This window comes from Rhinoraja longicauda, chromosome 4, assembly GCF_053455715.1.
Source record: "Rhinoraja longicauda isolate Sanriku21f chromosome 4, sRhiLon1.1, whole genome shotgun sequence".
Taxonomy (NCBI): Eukaryota; Metazoa; Chordata; class Chondrichthyes; order Rajiformes; family Arhynchobatidae; genus Rhinoraja; species Rhinoraja longicauda.
This window is the reverse complement of record NC_135956.1, coordinates 3,419,747-3,437,039: the sequence shown is the minus strand read 5'-3', so window position 1 is coordinate 3,437,039 and position 17,293 is coordinate 3,419,747.

Below are 17,293 nucleotides of genomic sequence, written 5' to 3'. Positions count from 1 at the left end.
TTCTGTCCTGGGCCTCCTCCATTGTCAGAGTAAGGCCCAACGCAAATTGGAGGAATAGCACCTCATATTTCGCTTGGGTAATTTACACCCCAACGGTATGAACATTGACTTCTCTAACTTCAGATAGTCCTTGCTTTCCCTCTCTCTCCATCCTCTCCCCCTTCCCAATTCTACCACTTGTCTTAATGTCTCCAACTACATCCTATCTTTGTCCCGCCCCCTCCCCTGACATCAGTCTGAAGAAGGGTCTCGACCCGAAACGTCACCCATTCCTTCTCTCCAGAGATGCTGCCTGACCCGCTGAGTTACTCCAGCATTTAGTGTCTACCTTCGAATTAAACCAACATCTGCAGTTCTTTCCTACACAAATCTATTCATATTATCGTTAATGCACTCTATGGGCCTTCACATTAAGCATGCAGGAAGGTAACTCAGTATATTCTCAATACCAAACGTTAACAGTTTGATAAATAATGCAAGGATGGGAAGCAAAATGAATGATAAGCTTGAATCAATAGACAAGGTAACAATTTATCTTCATTTGCAGTGAAGTTGGACATGTTTAGTGAATGACTAGTGTAGCTGGGACATGTTGGCCAGTGTGGGCAAGTTGGGCCGAAGGGCCTGGTACTCTAAGACTCTGTGACTCTATGACTGAACGAATGAGACTGTGTCTAGTGACTGTACTCCCAAAACACAATTGGACCAATCAAATAAAAGAATGACATTTAACTCAGTTAAGAAAATAATACTTATTATAACTTATACTTATAACACGTCCTTGGTATTGAGGCAGTGCAGCGTAGGTTCACGAGGTTAATCCCTGGGATGGAGGGACTGTCATATGAGGAAAGATTAGAAAGACTGGGCTTCTATTCACTGGAGTTTCGAAGGATGAGGGGGGGTTTTATAGAGACGTATAAATTTATAAAAGGACTGGACAAGCTAGATGCAGGAAAAATGTTCCCAATGTTGCGGGAGTCCCGAACCAGGGACAACAGTCTAAGGGACATTTAAAACTAGGATGAGAAAATACTTTTTCAGACAGTTGTGAATTTGTGGAATTCTAATAGAAACATATAGAAACATAGAAAATAGGTGCAGGAGGAGGCCATTCGGCCCTTTGAGCCAGCACTGCCATTCATTGTGATCATGGCTGATCGTCCCCAATCAGTACCCCGTGCCTGCCTTCTCCCCATATCCCTTGATTCCATTAGCCCGCAGAGCACTATCTAACTATCTCTTAAATCCATCCAGTGATTTGGCTTCCACTGCCCTCCACTGTGGCAGAGAATTCCACAAATTCACAACTCTCTGGGTGAAAAAGTTTTTTCTCACCTCAGTTTTAAATGGCCTCCACTTTATTCTAAGACTGTGGCCCCTGGTTCTGGACTCGCCCAACATTGGGAACATTTTTCCTGCATCTAGCTTGTCCAGTCCTTTTATAATTTTATATGCTTCTATAAGATCCCCTCTCATTCTTCTAAACTCCAGTGAATACAAGCCTAGTCTTTTCAATCTTTCCTCATATGACAGTCCCGCCAACCCAGGGTTATATCAGTTTGTTATGAGTAAGAAGATTCAGTATGTATAAACTTTGGAATATAGAATGCAACATAATTATCAGTAGTGACATCGACTCATAGAATCACGCAGAGTGGAAATAGGCCCTTCGGACCAACTCGTCCAGGCCGACCAACAAGCCCCATCTATACTCGTCCCACCTGCCTGCTTTTGGCCCCATATCCCTCTAAACCTGCCCTATCATTGTACATGTCTAATTGTTTCTTTCACGTTGTGATCGTCTCAGCCTCAACTACCTCCTCCGGCAGCTTGTTCCATACACCCACCACCCTTTGTGTAAAACAGTTTCCCCTCAGGTTCCCATTAAACCTCCCCCCCCCCCCCCCCTTCACCTTAAACATATTCCTCTGGTTCTCGATTCCCCTACTCTGGGCAAAAGACTATGTGCGTTTCCACGATCTATTCCTCTCATAATTTTGTACACCTCTATAGGATCACCCCTCATCTCCATGCGCTCCATGAAATAAAGTCCTAGCCTCCTCCCTCGACTCTATCCAGGGGTCCTGACAGTCTTTTCAGGTTATGAAGAGGATCACCTGCACCTACTCCAACCTCATCTACCATATCCGTTGTTCTCGATGTTGACTCCTAATTATCGGCGAGACCACACGCTGTTTGGGCGATCGTTCACTGAACACCTACATTCAGTCTCCATGACCTACGCGATCTCCCGGGTGCCAAACATTTAAACTCCCCTTCCCATTCCCCTACTGACCTTTCTGTCCTGGGCCTCCTCCATTGTCAGAGTGAGGCCACGTGCAAATTGGAGGAACAGCACCTCACATTTCACTCACGCAGCTTAAAACCCAGCAGTATGAACTTTGATTTCTCTAATTTAAGTATCCCCTGCATTTCCTCTCTCTCTGCCCCTCCCCCACCCTAGTCATCCCGCTAGTTCCACTGTTCAAATCCACATATCCCTTCTTGATCACCTCTTCCACAGCCAACAATGGACCATTGTGGGCTCCACCGTTACCTTGGTCATCGGTGCCGGCTCTGATTTGTTCAGAAACTTTTCATGGCTCTAGTTCCCTCTCCCTCGACTTTCAGTTTGATGAGGGGTCTTGACCCAAAACGTCACCTATTCCTTTTGTCCAGAGATGCTGCCTGACCCGCTGAGTTACTCCAGCATTTTGTGTCTACCTTCAGTGTAAACCAGCATCTGCAGTTCCTTCCTACACAATATTCTAGTGACCTCAGCAGCTTCTCATATAACCCCCAACTTCTACATTCAGTACTGTGACTGATGAAGGCTGATGTACCGAAAGCCTTCTTGCCCACCTTATCCATCAGGATCAGGATCGCTGTCCGCAAAAAGACAACTTTCTGTTGGCAACAGGTTTCGTCACCATGATATGCTCGGACTATAGAAGAAAATATGGACACGAATCTGCAAATGTCAAAAATGTCTTCCTCAGCACTTTGCCCATTTTCACAATGGGCCGACATCCAGCGGAGAGACTCACTCTTGCTGGCATTCATCCAAAACACTGAAGGAAATTGGCAGACTCAAAGCAAAGCATTCCCTAGACCAGTAAATGTCTTTTCTCTCTGATCTCGTGACCTGCGGATGAGAGACACTGCATTGATTTCCTTTGCCATTTCTAACTCAACATTCCTTGTGGTTTATTCACGTCGAGAGATGCCTTCAGCTGTGACCCCGGACTTGAAAACAAACTCTGTTCTCATCACTCCAGCCATCCTCATCCAGGTTTTCCAACGCACAGCTTAGCCTAATTTGAGTGTTGCTATTCGCTTGTTGCAGGTTCCATTCAACACAAGGCTTTTGTGAGCATTAGATAATCTTTTCAGGGAAGGATAAGGCCATTAGTAAAATGAAACAAATGTGTGAAATCACTATTGGACACAGGAACAAAACCAGATAATTACCTCAAAACCTCATTAACAGTAGTTTATTGTAGCTCGGACCAGGTTTTGTTAATTGGTATGTTATATAATATCCTGGGCCCAGCATTTTTACAGTGAGAGTAAGACTGAGGCTATCAATGTTCACCGTTATAATGTTCGAAATCACGAGTCAAATTTAGGATTGACCAATTTAACACAGAAGTGTAGAAGTTGTGGTCAGTGATAATTTGCTCCTGTAATGAATGCACAGTTGCCATGGCAATCAATGCAGAAATGGTGAATTGATTAGAACAGCTTTTAAAATCTGACACTGTGAAAGAGGGAAAATACGCCATCAGTTTTTTAAGGGTAATTTTCTTCAAGGTTGGCAGTAATTGGCAATACATTTACTATTTAATTCCAGCCATTATTATTATTTTTTTTTACCATTTCTCATCTTTGAATTGACTAGCAATGGGTTAGAGTTTGCAATCTTCAGATGCTATTGCATCCTCATATTTTATATCATCCCTTGCGGATTTGAAGAACCAAGAAATATTTGTCTTATTTGTTATATAAGGAAATTTGCCAATTAGTCTACAATAGCAACTTCCTATTAAAAGTAAAGATGGCGCCAATTTATTGTCTTTTGAAATAAAAACAAAAATAAAATCTAGAAATACTCAGCTGGTAAGGCAGGATTAATGTTCCAGGTCGATGATTTTGAGTTGGAACAGGGAAAGTAAGAAATCCTTTATACTTTAAGTTGCAGAGGGTGGAGAGAGAAAGGATGGAGTTCAAAAATGTCCACATCACAGAGATGCAGCTGGTGCCATCTACCTGTAAGTGAGAATGAGTAACACTTGGTCATTATAACTGATCAGAATGGGGGAGTGTAAGTAAAGGGAGATGAATGAGGGCAGTGGAGAAGGAAGTTGAATCTGGAACTGTGCAATACAGAGCACAATAGTTGCTGGAAATCTAAAATAAAGAGAATGTTGGAAATACCAAGTAGATCAGGCACAATCTCCTCTTACTCTCATTTCTGCATTCTGAAGGACAGACCCCAACAAGACACACAAAGGGAAAAACGGATCTAACGTCACAGGTGGGTAACTTTGCAGGAACTGGCTAGTTCCTGCTCAAATAGGAAAGTTGGTTATCTGAAAATGTTGAACTCAATATTGAGTCCGAGATGGAAGTCGAGGTCCTGTTCCTTAACCTTCTGTTGGGCTTCAGTGGAACAGTGGGGGGGGGGGGGGGGGGGGGGGGGGGGGGGGGGGGGAGAAGCCAGGAAGTTTAGAGAGGGACTGGGCAGAGAATTAATGTGACAGGCAATGCAAGATCACAGCTACCCTATGTAGACCAAACATTGGTGTTCTGCAAACTAAATATCCAATCTGCATTTCGGTTTGTGTCGGAAGGAAATGCAGATGCTGGATTAAACCGAAGACAGACACAAAATATTGGAGTAACTCAGCGGGACAGGCAGCATTGCTGTAGAGAAGGAATGGAGAAAGGTCTCAACCCAGAACGTCACCCATTCCTTCTCTTCCTGCCTGTCCTGCTGAGTTACTCCAGCATTTTGTGTCTACCTTGCATTTGGATATCTCCAGTTCAGAGATGAGCACATTGTGAGTATTGAATGCTGTACACTAAAGTGAAGGACAACCTAGAATGATTTGATTGACTCCTTGGATGGAGGGATGGAACTGAAAGGGCAGGTAGTGGATTTCCTGAAGTTGCCCGGGAGGTTGCTGCTAGAGGAAGTAGATGGTGCAGATGGATCCAGTGAGTTGTTGGGGGAATGGCCTCTTTGGAATGGGGAAAGGAAGATGCGTCAGGTAGTGGAATTCCATTGAAGGAGAATTAGGAACGGAGATTATGAGGGCCAATGTGGAGTGTGTATGGGATGCTGGTGAGGACAAGAGTGTCCTATCTAGCCCTGACTGGGAGAAAAGGGCATGAGCTCATGACCATAAAACAGAGCAGGCACAGCTGAGAGCCTTCTCAACATAATGCATGGAACATCTCAACTCGGAAAAAGGAAGATGTTTCAAATGTTTGGAGAGTCTCAACATCCTCCACCACCCAAAACAGCACTAAGTGCTGGAGTAACTCAGTGGGTCAGGCAGCATCTGTGGAAAACGTGAACGAAAAGGCGATGATTCAGGTCCGGACCATTCTTCAGACTGTAGTAAGGGAGAGAAAGCTGGAAGAGAGGTGGGGGCAGCACAAAGCTAGACAAGCGATAGGTGGATAAAGGTGGCGGGATTGATTGGCAGGTGCTTGCACAAAGCCCAGAGATGAAAGGACACAAAGGGCTGAGAGATAAGGAGAAAAGGTGATAGGAGGTGTGAGGTGTGAATCCAGGGGGAGAGATGCAGGTGGAAGTGGACAGGGGAAGGGGAGAGGGGAAAAAGGGTGCCGAGATTATGAGAGAAAAGAGTGGACATCAAGGTGGAACATTGGGAAGAGATGGGGAAAGAAGGGGGGGGTCGGGCTGCTGTTTGGTAGATTACGTCAAATAGATTATCTCCCCTTATCCCTCGAAGGTATCACAAAATGCTGGAGTAACTCAGCAGGTCAGGCAGCACCTCTGGAGATTTAGATTGAGATCTTTTAGATTTAAAGATACAGCGCGGAAACAGGCCCTTCGGCCCACCGAGTCCGTGCCGCCCAGCGATCCCCGCACACTAACACTATCCTACACACACTAGGGACAATTTTTACATTTGCCCAGCCAATTAACCTACATACCTGTACATCTTTGGAGTGTGGGAGGAAACCGAAGATCTCGGAGAAAACCCACGCAGGTCACGGGGAAAACGTACAAACTCCGTACAGACGGCGCCCATAGTCAGGATCGAACCTGAGTCTCCGGCGCTGCATTCGCTGTAAGGCAGCAACTCTACCGCTGCGCCACCGTGCCGCCGGAGAGACGGAATGTGTCTCATTATTCCTCAGTCCTCTGTCTTTTCAACTCTGGAACTCTGGTCGTTGCGCAACCATCTGCAAATCACCAACCCCCCCCTTCTATCCCCATCTCTTCCCAATGTTCCACCTTGATGTCCACTTTTTTCTCTCATAATCTCAGCACCCTTTTTCCCCTCTCCCCTTCCCCTGTCCATTTCCACCTCCAGGGGCTGACGTTGTCGACCTCCCTGTGGTGAACCTTGTCAACTGACCTCAGTCAGGCGGACGTCAACAAACAGAGACAGCAGAAGCAGAAGCAGAAATAGCAGAAATAACAACGAACAAACAACAACAGCTTGCAGCCCAAATGCAACCTCAGTGGCTGCAGCTTGGAGCCAACCCGGAGCATGCGCCCTTCTTAGGGCGGGCACCTACGGATGTGGAACCGGGTGGCATCACCCTGCTGCAGCTGAATGCGGAAGGCCTCACCAAGGGGAAGACCACCATCATAGAATATCTGCTACAGACCCACACAGTCACTGCCATCCTGCTCCAAGAAACTCACAAAAGTGACAGCTCCCATCTGAAGACCCCATGTTATACTCTAGCCGCCTACACTGAGACCGACACCCACGGGATTGCCACTCTTGTCCACAGCGCCTGGAGGGCGTTACACAACTTCTGCCGCCTGAAACGCAAAAAGAAGATGACCACCCCACCTCAGCTGGCTTTGTCCTGCCCCGACTTCCTTTCCAGCTTTCTCCCCCCCCCCCCCACTTCAGTCAGTCTGAACAAGAGACCCAACCTTCTTCGTCCTCAACAAATGCTGCCCGACCCATCAAGTTACTCCAGCACTTTGTGTCTTTTTTCTGTAGTCTGCAGTCCCTCGTGTCTTTGTTGTCCACCATTTGCTTTTCGGTTGTGCATCGTTGCTGCATTAAGCGTGCCCGACAGTGAACGTTCTCTTTTCATTGACCAGTGCCTTTCAATCTGTGGCATCTTGTGTAACCACTGCAACAGGTTCACACTCCATCATTTCTACATTAGATTGGTGCCGGACAATTAAATAAAAATGTCATTTTGTAGGCGTGGAAGGATATGGACCAAATGTGAACATGTGGGATTAGTATAGATGGTCAAAAAACTGGCATGGTTATTGTGGTCCTGAGTGCCTATTACTGATGTTACGATTCACTGACACTTTATGTTATGGATAGTTATGGAAGGTCTCTTTATTAATTATCAAGAAATGTTAGATAGAGATACAAGGAACTGCAGATGGCAGAATCTTGAATAAAACACAATGTGCTGGAGTACCTCAACTGGTCAGGCAGATATGTTGAGTGAATGGATAGGTGATGTTTGGGGTCAGGACAGAATGTTATCACTTTAGTAAATGCGGTATTAGTATGAATAGTATCATTAGAGCTGTATTAACAAAAAATAGATTACAGAGCTGTGAGATACAGAGATATCTAGGTACCTTAATGAATGATTTTCAAAACTAACAAACCTAATATTACTTTGGGAATTTAATACAGAAATAAAAAAAATTGTGGTTCAGTAACATAGGATGTTAATGAAACCACATTGTGCACACTTTTTGCAGGACCAGTCTCCTTATTTAAGGAATGATGTTTGTGTCGGAAGGAACTGCAGATGCTGGTTTAAACCAAAGATTTAAACCAAAGATTTAAACCAAAGATAGACACAAAAAGCTGGAGTAACTCAGCGGGACAGGCAACATCTCTGGAGGGAAGGAATGGGTTTTGGGTCCAGACCCTTCCTCACACTGGTTAGGGATAAGGGAAATGAGAGATATAGATGATGATGCAGAGAGATAAAGAACAATGAATAAAAGAGTGCAAAAAAGTGACGATGATAAAGGAAACAGCCCATTGTTAGCTGTTTGTTGGGTGAAAACGAGAAGCTGGTGCGACTTGGGTGGGGGAGGGATAGAGAGAGAGGGAATGCCGGGGCTACCTGAAGTGAGAGAAATCAATATTCATCCCACTGGGCTGTAAGCTGCCCAAGCGAAATATGAGATGGTGTTCCTCCAAATTGCGTTTAGTCTCTCTCTGACAATGGAGGAGACCGAGGACAGAACGGTCTGTGTGGGATTGGGAAGGAGAATTAAAGTGTTTAGCAACCGGGAGATCAGGTAGGTTCAGGCAGACTGAGCGAAGGTGTTCAATGAAACAATCGCCCAGTCTACGTTTGGTCTCGCCGATGAATAAGAGTCCACATCTTTAACAACGGATGATGTTAATGCTTAGAAGCAGTTCACATAAAGCTTAGTGGATTAATACCTGTATGGGTGGGCCCTCTTAACAGGAAAGGCCAGGCTTGTAATTGCTGGAGTTTAGATGAATAAAACAAAATTATTCAAATATATAATATCCTAAGGAATCTTGACAGACATGCGGACAGTAAGCTGCCTCTTATGGGAGAATCTGGAACTAGGGTCAAGGCAAAATATTTTTTTCCACAGAAGGTCGTGAGCCTTTGGAAGTCTCTTTCTCAAGTGGCAGTGGAAGCAAAGTCTTTGTTATTTTTAAGGTGGAAATTAACAGGTACATGAACAGTCAGTGGTGAAAGGGAAGTTAGTGTTGAGCAATACTTTAACTCAGCACTTCCACTCCCCCTCCCATTCCCACAATGACCTTTCTGTCCTGGGCCTCCCCATTGTCAGAGTGAGGCCCAGCACAAATTGGAGGAACAGCACCTCATATTTCACTTGGGTAGTTTACACCCCAGCGGTATGAACATTGACTTCTCTCTTCAAGTAGCCCTTGGTTTCCCTTTCCCTCCATCCTCTCCCCCTTCCCAGTTCTCCCACCAGTCTTACTGTCTCCGACTACATTCTATCTTTGTCCCACCCCCTCCCCTGACATCAGTCTGAAGAAGGATCTCGACCTGAAACGTCACCCATTCCTTCTCTCCAGAGAAGCTGCCCTGACCCGCTGAGTTACTCCAACATTTTGTGTCTATCTCTATTTTAATACATTTTCCTCAACTTATCATTTAATACGGCTTTGCAACTTTGATCCATAACTCCCATTATTTTGCTTTAAACTCCCTTTGCCTTTCTTATGTAGCTTAATGGAATAGCACTTTTCAAGAGAAAAGTTTTTAGTGAACACGCATTAGGCACTCTCTTCTGACCTTACAACTGAAGGACTCACTTGAAAAACAGAACAGTGAATCGAGCCACACAGTATTTTGTTTTATTTTGTTTCACAATCTACACTTCTATTGAGTGAGATGCTACATTCGCAGGAAAAAAATCATATATATATATATACATATGAGGGAACTGCAGATGCTGGTTTAAACCGAAGATAAACTCAAAATGCTGGAGTAACTCGGCAGGACAGGCAGCATCTCAGGCGAGAGGAATGGGTGACGTTTCGGGTCGAGAATCTGAAGAATCTAAAGAGAGTCTTTTTATGTAAATATATATATAGTTATCTTCTTATACTATATATATTAGTATAAGAAGATTACTGCAGATGCTGGTCCAATCGAAGGTATTTATTCACAAAATGCTGGAGTAACTCAGCAGGTCAGGCAGCATCTCAGGAGAGAAGGAATGGGTGACGTTTCGGGTCGAGACCCTTCTTCAGACTGATGTCAGGGGGGCGGGACAAAGGAAGGATATAGGTGGAGACAGGAAGACAGTGGGAGATCTGGGAAGGAGGAGGGGACGGGAGGGACAGAGGAACTATGTAAAGTTGGAGATCAGTTTGGTTAATGCGGACCGAGCGCAGGTGTATATATATATATATATACATAAAAAGACTCTTTAGATTCGTCATAAATATATATGAAGAATATGTATATATATATATATATATATATATATATATATATATATATATATATATATATATATATATATATATATATATATATATATATATATATATATATATATGTGTGTGTGTGTGTGTGTCTGTGTGTCAAATTCTATGATGTAGACGTTAAGTTTTTATAGTTATTTATTCATTTTGCACAACATGGCCATCACTAGCAGCTCAGCGTTAATGCCCATTGCTGCTTGTCCTTGAGAAGGGATGGTGAGCTAACTCTTGAACTACTTCTGAAAGTAATGGTGAAAGTACTTTGAAAATGCTACGATGCAGGAAGGTGCAGGATGTAAACCAAGTGCCGATGTCGGTGAAGCAGCCTGGTGGTGTCGCCTTGCACATGCTGGCTTTGTCCTTCTTAGTGGTGGAAGTTGTGGCTTTGGGAGATACTAATGAGAGTGAGCTAGAAATGTAACTGCCATGAATTTTGCAGCCTTCATTGCATGCTAATGGTGAAGTGTGTAAATGTTTAAGGTAGTGAATGGTCTGCATTGGGCTGTTTTTGTCCTGGGTGACTTTAAGTTCCTTGAGCATGTTGTCCCTGCACTCATGCAGGCAAGTGGAGACTATTCCACCACATTCCTGTCATGATGGTGGGAAATCTTTCAAAGTGTCCGCAAATGAGACACTTGTCTCGCGACTGGCACTATGTGAGACTGAGGTGTTTTTGCAGCCATGTATTTCGGTGGTGGAGCGATCGAATCTCTGGTTAGCAGAATGTTAATGGCTATGAACTTGCCAATATAATCTTTGGAATGTTCGAGGTAAGCGATCAAATGTTCTACTGATGGAGGTGGACATTAGCTGACAGTTTTGTGGCACAACTATTAATTGCCACTTATCAATCCATATGTAAAAGCTCTCTATAAGAAAATAACTGCAGATGCTGGTACAAATCGATTTATTCACAAAATGCTGGAGTAACTCAGCAGGTCAGGCAGCATCTCGGGAGAGAAGGAATGGGTGACGTTTCGGGTCGAGACCCTTCTTCAGACCCTTCTTCAGACCCTTCTTCAGACTAAATGCTCGCCATGTCTTGCTGCAAGTAGACAAGTACTGGTTCATTTTCTGTGGAGTTGTGAACGGGGTTGAATTTTGCAGAGAATAGTTGTGTCGGAGTCACTGGGCTGAGTAGCTACTGCAGTGGTTTCCTGGAACTGATTGTCTGACCTCTGACAATAACACCCATCTTCTCTGATGCAAGAGTAAGACTCCAACCATTGGCATGTTTTCATCTTAATGTCCATTGATTTCAATTTAATAGAGCTCTTGATGTAACACTTAATCAACTGCTCTTTTGATGCCAAGATAGCTACCCTCACCTCACTACATGGATTTATCTCCTTGGTCTAAATTAGGACCAAGGATTTGATAAGGTCTGGATCCAAGTGGTCCTGGTGAAACCCAAATTGGGGCACTGCTGAGCAGGTGATACTTGATATACCTTTGATGACCGCCCATTCACTGATAATCGATAATAATTGATGCTGATAATTGAGAGTAGGCTGACGTGGTGGCAATTAGTCAGATTGCATTTGTTCTTTTTCTGAACGGACATGCCCGAGCAATTTTCCACTTCATTCCGTAAATGCTTGTATCACAACTGTGCCAACATAGATTGACTAGAAACAAACCACTCGGCGATCGTTTCGCTGAACACCTCTGCTCAGTCCGTCTCAACCAATCTGATCTCCCGGTGGCTCAGCACAACTCCCCCTCCCATTCCCAATGTGACCTTTCTGTCCTGGGCCTCCTCCATTGTCAGAGTGAGGCCCAGCTCAAATTGGAGGAACAGCACCTCATATTTCGCTTGGGCAGTTTACACCCCAGCGGTATGAACATTGACTTCTCCCACTTCAGATAGTCCCTGCTTTCCCTCTTTCTCCATCCCCTCCCCCTTCCCAGTTCTCCCGCTAGTCTTGTCTCTGACTACATTCTATCTTTGTCCCCTGACATCAGTCTGAAGAAGGGTCTCGACCCGAAACGTCACCCATTCCTACTCTCCGGAGATGCTGCCTGACCTGCTGAGTTACTCCAGCATTTTGTATCTACCGTCAGTTATGAAGCAAAAGGTCTCCACTGCTACAGTTGAGAGGGTTTCAGGTCCTGCAGCTTATTTTTTGCATCCAGTGCACTCAGCTATCCTTTGACAGGATGTGAAGGTTCGTACAGGTTGAACACCGATTTTCCGACAATTGATAGTCGGCCCTCCCGGGCATGGTTACGACTCAGTGGAAGCTGCCTGAGCAACCACGGGCCGCATTGTGAGTGGCGACCACCCTTTCAGGTCGTGTCCTTCTGTCGTGAAAGAATCAACTATGCTCTCAATGTTCTCTCCCAACTGTTTCGCCAACACAACACAGTGAACCCTCATTTTAATGACCCTCTTCTCACAGGTCTCAACCCATCCCTGGCTCCCACCAGATGTGCAGGGAGGAACAGCAGATGCTGGTTCAAACCGAAGATAGGCACAAAGTGCTGGAGTAACTCAGCGGGACAGGCAGCATCTCTGGAGAGAAGGAATGGGTGACTTTTTTTTAATTTTAGAGATACAGCGTGGAAACAGGCCCTTCGGCCCACCGAGTCCGTGCCGCCCAGCGATTTTCGCACACTAACACTATCCTGCACACACTAGGGACATTTTTTACATTTACCCAATCTTTGCCGTGCCGTCTTTGGAAGTCTGAAGGGTCTCGAGCCGAAACGTCACCTGTTCCCTTTCTCCAGAGATGCTGCCGGTCCCTCTTATAACAGATGTTGGATATAGTGGACAGAGCTGCCGACCCATCCCTGGCTCCCACCGTCTCCCTGGCCATTTGGAGCCCTGGTTCTGACCCCACTCCCCACTCGCAAGGTGCACCAGTGAACCCTCGACCCACTGAAAGGAGTCATTCAGTGGGTCAGGATCTCTGGAGAACGTGGACCGGTGACGTCGAGACCCTTAGACTGATTCATTCAGCTGAGTTACTCCAGCACTTTTGGTCATTTCACATTAAAACCTGGCACTGGACTGCAGCAAGTCCTTCTTCACCGGTTCACATGGCTGTTGTTGGGACTCACATTGTAGCCCCCGGGGGCAGCACTTCCTTCAGTGTGTCCCCACCGACGGAACACGCTAGGGCACATTGGGGCTCTCTCCCCTCTCACCTGCTGGTACCTCCAAGGTGGAGCAGGTTGGCGACTCTGGGGGGGGGGGAGGAGGAGGCGAGGGAGGGGAGGAGTGGGCAAGGGGGGGGGAGGAGGAGGACGGGTGGCGACCCGAAGAAAGTGCTGTCCCCAGGGGGCTACAACGTGAGCCGCAACCACTGCCGTGTCACCGGACCGAGTATTGGGTGAAGAAGGACACGTTGGTGCGCCTTGGGACTCAGCAGTTTTGGTCAGAAGCTGGGAATCTGAAGTGCCGGGAGGACTGTGGAAGCCGGTGATGGGTTCACATTTAATATGTGTTTTACACCAATCAGCCAAAACATTACAACCACTGACAGGCAAAGTGAATAACATTGATTATCTTGTTACAATGGCACCTGTCAAGGGGTGGGATATATTAGGCAGCAAGTGAACAGTCAGTTCTTGAAGTTGATGTGTTGGATGCAGGAGAAATGGGCAGGAGTAAAGACCTGAGCGACTTTGACAAGGGCCAAATTGTTATGGCCAGACGACTGGATCAGAGCATCTCTGAAATGGCAAGGCTTGTGGGGTGCTCCCGGTCAGCAGTGGTGAGTACCTACCGACAGTGGTCCGAGGAGGGACAAACCACAAACCGACAACAGGGAGTTGGGCGCCCAAGGCTCATCGATACGCGAGGACAACAAAGGCTATCCCGTCTGGTCTGAACCGACAGAAGGTCGACTGTGGCACAAGTCACAGAAAACTTTAATGGTGGTCACGGGAGGAATGTGTCACAATACACAGTGCATCGCACCCTGCTGCGTATGGGGCTGCACACGGAGGGCCAACAGCATATTGGGCAGGTGGTCATAATGTTTTGGCTCATCATGTCATAATGTTTTGGCTGATATGTCTTTTGGTATGTGTCTCTAAAGCACTCCATGGTGCTTTGGACTCATGAGACGGGTGTCATTAGTGGACCAGGGGTGCATTGTCATTTCATTATCTTGGAAATCTCAGGAGGAAGTTGAGATGGATTCTCCACATGAATCTTGTAAGAGAATTCCATTATATTAATTTTGAGTAACTATAGCTTAGGGGGACCAATTTGGTTCTCTGCAGAACCTGAGGGCACGGAGAGACAGTGCCAACATTAATGCTGCCAAAAAAGTTTAAACTAATATATTAAATGAAAAATGCACAGACGGCACAAAGGTACATTTTTAAAATTTTGGTCATGATTTTAAATTTATATCAGGAAGATTGGCACATCAGTTTAAAAATATTCACGCCGACAATTTACAAGTAGTTCTTCACTGATTTGATTCCATTATCACTTTTTAGATTCTGCAGAGATTAACAGTATTGACGATTGCAATTGTTCCAAAGACCATCTACCATGTAACAGTTCCATTTGTAATCTGCGGGATTAAGAAAAAAATAACCTTCAGGACTTTTCAAAGCGCTTCACTGACAGTGGTAAACACAAAATGCTGGAGTAACTCAGCGGGTCAGGCAGCATCTCAGGAGAGAAGGAATGGGTGACGTTTCGGGTCAAGACCCTTCTTGCTATTGAGGGCGTGCAGCGTAGGTTTACTAGGTTAATTCACGGAATGGCGAGACTGTCATATATTGAAAGACTGGAGCTACTAGGCTTGTATACACTGGAATTTAGAAGGATGAGAGGAGATCTTATCGAAATGTATAAGATTATTAAGGGGTTGGACACGTTAGAGGCAGGAAACATGTTCCCAATGTTGGGGGAGTCCAGAACAAGGGGCCACAGTTTAAGAATAAGGGGTAGGCCATTTAGAATGGAAAAACCTTTTCAGTGAGAGAGTTGTGAATCTGTGGAATTCTCTGCCTCAGAAGGCAGTGGAGGCCAATTCTCTGAATGCATTCAAGAGAGAGCTAGATAGAGCTCTTAAGGATAACGGAGTCAGGGGGTATGGGGAGAAGGCAGGAACGGGGTACTGATTGAGAATGATCAGCCATGATCACATTGAATGGCGGTGCTGGCTCGAAGGGCCGAATGGCCTCCTCCTGCATCTATTGTCTATTGTCTATTGTCTATTCAGATTGATGAAGGGGCACTGACAGTGGGCTTGGCAGACCTTGATCCGAACCTTGCCCACACTCACAATCCATGCACTTGATGTCTGTTTATTCACAAAATGCTGGAGTAACTCAGCAGGTCAGGCAGCATCTCGGGAGAGAAGGAATGGGTGATGTTTCGGGTCGAGACCCTTCTTCAGACAACCACAGCCACTTGATGTCTGCACTGTTCCAGTGGCTTCACTAATCTTACAATACTTCATGAGATCAGTAGATACATGCCACAAAACTGAATGGACCACACAAGGCTTCAACTTCTGAATGCCCAAATGCCTTTTTCACAGCTCATTTCTGTTAAGAGTCTACACTCTATTCTTCAATGTCTCTGATGAAAATGTAAATACAATAAATGAAAGAATAATAAACAAACCAATCCCTTACACTGAACTGTGTAATGGATGAATGAAATGAAGTTTTTTCTTGTACCGTGGTGGTGATAAGCTCAGGGGCAGATAGGAAATTCTTCTGCACCTCTGTTTAAACATTGGTGTTTCATCTCTGATTATTGACGTTGTTACAGAAACATTCAAAGTCAATTTGTGCACATCAAGTTCCAACAAACAGATGTGAAATAATGACCAGAGGAGGTAATGTTGGATAAAGATTTATATTTGAAAACAAAACAGCAACGAATCGTCCGTATAGCTGTGAAGGTTGTTGGCTGCAACCTTCCCCCCATTGATGAACTGTAAACTGCAAGGGCCAGGAAGCGAGCGGGCAAGATCATCTCTGACCCCTCTCAACCTGGCCAAAAACTCTTTGAAGCCCCCCCCCCCCGACATCAGTCTGAAGAAGGGTCTCGACCCGAAACATCACCCATTCCTTCTCTCCCGAGATGCTGCCTGACCTGCTGAGTTACTCCAGCATTTTGTGAATAAATACCTTCGATTTGTATCAGCATCTGCAGTTATTTTCTTATATTATATAATCCCTCTGGAAGGCGTCTCCGGACTGTCAAAGCAGCCACAGCCAGACATAAAAACAGCTTTTTTTCCACGAGTAGTGGCTCTACTCAATAACCAAAAGTCTGTTGTCCCTTTTTGCCCTGGTTTATTTCACTCATATGTTTAAACTGGAATGTTGTATTCTTAATGTTTTATGTTTTATGCTTTATTCTTAGTTGTTTATTGTATGTTCGTGTTGTTACTTGCGAGTGGAGCACCAAGGCACATTCCTTGTATGTGTACATACTTGGCCAATAAACGTGTTCATTCATTCATTCATTCATTCATTAAATGCTCAGTAGGACAATTTGGCCGCAAGCCTGTGACTGTCTCAGTGTTCCAGAGCATCTATTACTCAAGTACTTGATTCATAAGGCATAGGAGTAGAATTAAGCCATTCGGCCCATCAAGTTCACCCTGCCATTCAATCATGGCTGATCTATCTCTCCATCCTAACCCCATTCTCCTGCGTTCCCCCCATAACTTCTGACACCCGTACTAATCAAGAATCTATCTACCTATGCCTTAAAAATATCAATTGACTTGGCCTCCACAGCCTTCTGTGGCAAAGAATTCCACAGATTCACCACCACCTGAGTAAAGAATTCTGCTGCAGAATAAACATATATTTAAACAGAATGTGCTCCTATTCCATAGAAACTACAAAGTCGTGCAGATCCCGATGGGATTGATCCTTGTGAAACTTTCTGTTTCTTTTAGCACAGATTTGGAATTTCTCTGTATAAAATATTCATGGAAATCAGCTAAATGCATTAACTTAGAACATGGAACAGCACAACACAGGACCAATCCCTTTGGCCACGATGTCTGTGTTGAACATGATTCTGGGTTAAATTAGCCTTCTTTGTCTGCACGTGATCCATATACCTCCAGTCCCCGCATATCCAT